The sequence below is a fragment of the Grus americana genome, chromosome 2, assembly GCF_028858705.1.
Source record: "Grus americana isolate bGruAme1 chromosome 2, bGruAme1.mat, whole genome shotgun sequence".
Taxonomy (NCBI): Eukaryota; Metazoa; Chordata; class Aves; order Gruiformes; family Gruidae; genus Grus; species Grus americana.
Genome location: NC_072853.1, coordinates 13,215,980 through 13,222,448, shown reverse-complemented (window position 1 = coordinate 13,222,448; position 6,469 = coordinate 13,215,980).

Genomic DNA, 6,469 nt, shown 5'->3' with positions numbered 1-6,469 from the left:
GGGACAGATTTGCAGGGGTAGCTTCTGTGAGAAGAGACCAGGTGTTGCTCCCATGCTGCTCAGAGCCAGTGCCTGCTGACTCCAAAATGGCCCCACCACTGGACAAAGCTGAGCCCCATTAGCAATGCTGGTGGTGCCTCTGTGATAACATATTTAAGAAAGGGTAAAAAAATACTGCACAGCAGCTGTGAGAGAAGAATGAAAAAAATGTGAAACAGCCCTGTAGACACCAGGGAAGGAGGGGGAGGAGGTGCTCTGGGTGCCAGTGCAGAGATTCCCCTGCAGCCTGTGGAGAAGACCATGGTGAGGCAGGCTGTCCCTCTGCAGCCCATGGAGGACCCCACAGCAGAGCAGGTGGATTGCCCTGAAGGAAGCTGCAGCCTGTGGAAAGCCCATGCTGCAGCAGCTTCCTGGCAGGAATGGTGGCCCATGGAGATGAGCCCATGCAGGAGCAGGTTTGCTGGCAGGACCTGTGACCCTGTGGGGGACCCACGCTGGAGCAGGGGAAGAACATGAGAAGGAAGGAGCAGCAGAGACGAAGTATTATGGACTGACTGTAACCCCCATTCCCCGTCCTCCTGTGCTACTTGTGGGAAAAGGGTATAAAAGCTGGGAATGAAGGAGTGAAGTTGAGCCTGGGAAGAAGGTGGTTTTAGTTTTGTCTTTGTTTCTCACTATCCTAGTCTATTTTTAACCGGCAATACAGTAAATTAATTTCCCTAAGTCAAGCCTGTTTTGCCCATGACAGTAACTGGTGAACAACCTCCCTGTCTTGATCTCAAGCCATGAGCTGTTTCATCTTATTTTCTCCCTCCGTCCTTTTGAGGAGGGGGAGTGAGAGAACAGCTTGGGGGGCATGTGGCAGCCAGCCAAGGTCCTGCTTTAGACCTCAGACAGGACACCCAGAGAAAAATAAGAAAACAAGTACACTTGAATTTATAGCAGTTCAAGGGGAAAAAAAAAATCTATGTGATTATTTAAACAGTAAGCAAAAGAAAATCACTGTGTTACTGAAAGTGCAGTAGTGATTCTAGGTTTTAAATGGTTTGATAGACAGTACTTTCCTGCAAAGACCTTGCTAACATTCAAACACATTTAAAAATAAATGATCAGCTCTGATTACAGTGTTTGAACACATTCAATGTAAAAATCAAATCTCAGTATGAAGAATTTTATCCAGAATTCAATGCTTTGTGGTAACATATTGTCTCAAAGGCGTCATCAAAGCCTTTACTGAGCTGAGAACTACCCACTGCTTTTATAGTATTTTTGGGAATAACGCCGTCCCAACTGACATTAAAGGAAATACTAAAGTTGGAAAGAAAGCAACTGAAGGGTTTCTTTGGAATCTGTCAGATCGGAGGGCACTTATAAGCTCAAATACAGACTGATAATCCTACTGCTTTTACTGGTTTTGAGTGAAATACAGCAGCCCAGAAGGCGCAACTCATTAAGGATTTAAAACAAACAGCAGATTGAGTCATACAATATCGTGCTGTGCATGCAAATGGTCTATCTAAGCATGCAAATAGGGTATCAGTAGGAAAACTATGTGCTACTCCCACTGATCAGTTTGACTTAGCTTACGTACTGGGAGTTTAAAAGTTTGTATAATTAACAAAAAATAAGGATTCTATGGTACTTTTCAGCTTTGTAAGTAACAGGACTGCCTCCCTGCAGAAGACCTGGGGACCATATTCCTGTGAGTAACATACCCCCAGCAATGAGATAGGGGCATCTCTTGGTGTCTAATGAATGGAGTCCGCCTCCATCTATTTCTTCCTTATTTTGCCAGCAGGATGGAAAAATGAGGCACGGGTATTATGTCACGGCAAGGTGAAGCAGGCTGGATGCAGAGAAGGCACAAAGGGCTTATCAAAAGGGTACCTATAAACAGACATTCTCTGAAAGGTGGAGAGAATTGAAAATGGTGAAAAGGTGGTGAAACATTATACCAGGTAAGAAACACCACACACTGCAGAGCGCAACTGTAGACTGATAACACTGCTGCTCTGGAGATTATTGCCAGCTACTACCAAGTGAGTCTTTGCTCTAGAGGTAACCACAGAATTGGTTAAAGCTGATGGGCCTTAACTGAAGGTAAATGGAGAAGGCAATTAAAATCTTCAGTCTAGAGAATTAAGTGAAATAATAAAGGACCAAGGTAGTAACAGGTAAGAACGAAGTGAAGCTGAGCTTTGCACTTTTTGCAGAGGATATTTGTGGTGGCAGCATGCCTATATGGCTAGGCAGTGGGATGGTACTTCGTCTGTCTGCAAGAAGAGGTGGAACTTTCCCTGGAGAGACAGGCACCTGGATTTCTGTGTGACAGAGAAACATGGCTTGTGGATTACATCAGAGTCAACAAAATTAATGCCTTCACCAACCTTGACTGCAGCATTGGTATGAGCTGTGAAATGGCTCTTACAGTGGTAGCAGTGCCTGGCATTCCTGTTCAACTCTGCTGATCCCTTGTGAACGTGTATGAGAGTGAGAATTTGCAGAAAGTAAATTCAACCACAAGAATTCTGAACAGTATTTGGAGATTTAACCAGACCAGACAAAAAGGGCAGTGGGTTGACCAGAGACTGATCAGGCACTATCAGGGACCAAAAGATTTTCAGACAGGTTTACCAAGACATTCACCAACAGGGATAAGCTGCAGGAAGGACTTAAGCTTTTAAATGTTCACTTTGAAGAGGAATTTAAGGGGTTGAAAACTGGAGTGGAAGTCCTAAATAAACAATTCAGCTTGGCAACAAACTCAGCTAAACCTACGCATTTACAATGAATTTGTCTCCAGTTGGAAGTCAGTGTCCTTGAAGAAAGTCACCGTCCCATTCCTGGATATGCAAAACCCCATTATTTCTGAGGAAAGATTTCCCTGGGAACTATTTGGTCCTGAGATCCATGCTGCACAAATCACTCCTGAGAAAGAGACAAGAGTCATGTTGGAGTGTAGCTATTCTTACCCCATGTTCGTGAAGGTGGCATGCAGCTGATCAGGCCAGCCAGGATGAGAAGGAATGACAAAAAGAGATCTCATTGCAGCTTCTCAGTGCAGGTGCTCAGTTCAGCGAACAGTTGCACTGATTCAGCTGAGCTGAATTTTTTTAAGGAAAAAAAGCAGACTTTTGAAAAGTCAGTGAACTGAAAGGTAGTATCTTTCGAGAAGGTGATCTCAGGAATGAAGGCTGCTGAGAATAACTGGAAGAGAAAATATTAAAACCCAGGAGGCAAATTTTCGCTATAGGAAGCAAAGATAGGAAGCATAGTAAGAAAAATGTGTAACAGTAAGTTTGCAACAAGTGGTCTTCAAGAAAATGAAACTCCAAAAGACAATTAACCATAACTGAGGCTGCAAGTAGATACAGAGAACAAGAACTCAGGAATCAATTTAGAAAAGCAAATGGACAGAATGAGTTATGAACAGCAAGAGACATCAAAGGCAAAAAGAATATGGTCTGAAAATATCTCAGAAGTAAGGGATAAACAAAAGTGGGCATTTATTACAGAATGTGGAAGGAGAGTAGCTAATGGGTGATGCACACCAGGCTAAAGTGTTCAATCCTTGTTTGGCTTGTCCTCACAAAGGAAGATTATTCCTGCCAGAAATTAATGCATTTAAGTAGTCATGTGTACTAACCAGAATAGGAAAAAAACCCAAAACCAAACATTAATGAATATTCATGATATATAGTTGGTAGCACAGGACTACTGAGTGCCAAACTAGGGGTAGCAATCTCTGAACCAGAGTCAATTACCTGTGAGCACTAACACAGGTCAAGGAGTGTCGTAAAGGACTGGAGAAGGCTACACAGCTACACATTGGGCCCATGTTCCAAGATAAATCTGTTCATTGCTGCAACTGCCTGAAGGGTCAGCTGGAGAAACTGTAAGCTGCAAAACATTCTACACATACATATGCATCCTGAGGAGCAGAGCTGGGAGGGAGTGGATGTGGTTTCAATGATATCCTAAGGTTTGGAAAAAAGGATCAGTAGCCTGATCTTCAGTGCTCACTGTATTTTACACACATGATTTCCACCAATGAGATTATAACTTCAGAGTCCAATGGCCTCAACTGAAGGTGCAGGAGTTCAGAGTGTTTTATCTATTTCATTTAGAAAGTGAATTTGAATCAGTTGTCTGCAAATTCTCAAACTCATTAATAAACATTTTTGTTGTATGGTACCCTTTCTGATAATAAATTAAAATCCTGTTAAAAATCAAGTACTTCCACTATTGTCTTCTAATCACAGCTCAGCTCGATTATTCTGCCTCTCTGAATATCTACCCCATGCCAATAATTTCCTTCTAATGGTCTTGTTTTCTTCCCTTTTTCCAGTGCTATCACTGAAAAGTCTGAGGCAGCTGATAGGAATTTAATGGAGTAGGAATACCGTGTACCTTATTGTTATTCTAAGCATATGAATTTTTAGCTTGTGGATTCTCATCTGTCTTACTAAAAGTATTATTCAGGTGCCAGTGCCACTAACAAGATAATTTACCTCAGAACCATCCAAGAAAAAAAATTGTCCTGCGCTGTTGAGAGGTGTGTCTAATCACTGATATCAAAAGCAAACAGACAGTACCAGCCAAAGACCTGTACCATCTGGTTTATGTGGCAACGGGCAAGGCAAAAAGGGTTTCTTATTAATTTCTTTTCATAGTTTATTTATAAACCATTGTTGGGTGTGACAGAGAAAGGCTCATAAGAAACCTGACAATTAGGTTTGAAAGAATAAAGAATTAAGGATGAGGTCAGGTTGGCGGGCTGTGACTATGTTCCTGGACTGAATCCTGCCAGTGGTATGAGCAGGGGGATCTTACCTGGGACTCGAGATTGTGTGAGCTGCTCACCATCTCCTCAGCTGCAGGAATCTCTGTGTGTTGGCACCACAGGGCACGTCCACAGGCTGAGGCTTTGTGTCTCTGCAGTTACGCAGAAGTAGGATCCTGAAGCCATCAGTGACACTGAAGGAGAACTGAGTCTGTAGTTCTCTGGGGACCTACTTGAAGATAACAGAGCATTGAGTTTCTTTCTATTGCTGTTGATCCCCTTCCAGCTCTGCCACCACTGCTACAAGGTTATTACTGAGCATACAGGATAACAGCCTTAAAAATTAAATGGCACAAGTGATGTGGGGGTAATTTGCTTTGTTTATTCCACTTATATATCAAAGCATTCACTAAAACGTTGTGGTGTTAAAAATATACCCCATCTGCAATTCCCTGTCACTTAAACAATAAGAAAATTCTTCCGCATGGAAAGTTGGCACTGAGTGTGACACTGGTAAGACTTTAAATGACTCATTCTACATCCTAAGACAAGGAGGGGCACCTGCTCCTATTTTATTTGAAGCAGCTTCCTTGATGATATTAATCCACTTGCTCAAGACCCTGTATGATTAGGATGGGCTGCTGTTGGTATTCAGGTCTGCAAGCTTTCAGTCCCCATACTATGCAGACCACAGACTGGGGGCACATTTGGTGGGCGTAGCCCAGGGCCACTGCTGAATGAGATGATTTTATTCGTTCCTTGTCGTGAAATGCTTACTTCTGCTCGTGCACCTGCCCTTGCTTTGAGCAGTCACTAGCATTTGTCCAGGTGTATTTTGAATTGTGTTAGGAAATGAAGGTTAACACTAACCATGTAGGTAACAGAGGTATTTTAAGCCTGGATCTACTACCAGAGTCAGTCCAAGGACAGCTGTGGTGGTTTATGGGGGAAGCAGCCAAGGTGAGGGATAACCTTTTCGAGGCACAAATACAGAATCATAGAATCACAGAATGGTTTGGGTTGGAAGGGACCTCAAAGATCATCTAGTTCCAACCCCCTGCCATGGGCAGGGACAACCTCCACTAGACCAGGTTGACCAAAGCCCCATCCAACCTGGTCTTGAACACTTCCAGGGATGGGGCATCCACAACCTGTTCCAGTGCCTCACCACCCTCACAGGGAAGAATTTATTCCTAATATCTAATCTAAATCTACCCTCTTTTTAGTTTAAAGCCATTACCCCTTGTCCTATCACTCCATGCCCTTGTAAACAGTCCCTCTCCAGCTTTCCTGTAGGCCCCTTCAGGTACTGGAAGGCTGCTCTAAGGTCTCCCCAGAGCCTTCTCTTCTCCAGGCTGAACAACCCCAACTCTCTCAGCCTGTCCTCATAGGAGAGGTGCTCCAGCCCTCTGATCAGCTTCGTGGCCTCCTCTGGACTCGCTCCAACAGGTCCATGTCTGTTTCGTACCGGGGGCCCCAGAGCCGGACGCTGTACTCCGGGTGAGGTACGTGAGTCTCAAAGCGCGTGTGGATGTACAGCGCCTGCTGGGGCACTGACTGAACGCGCTGGCTGCGAAGCACAGGCCCCATCTCCGCTTACAGCAGCGTGTTAACATCGATCGAAATAATCTCGCCGCGCTCCCTCCCCCGCCATGCAACGAAGCGGGAGAGAGAAGCGGCGGAAAG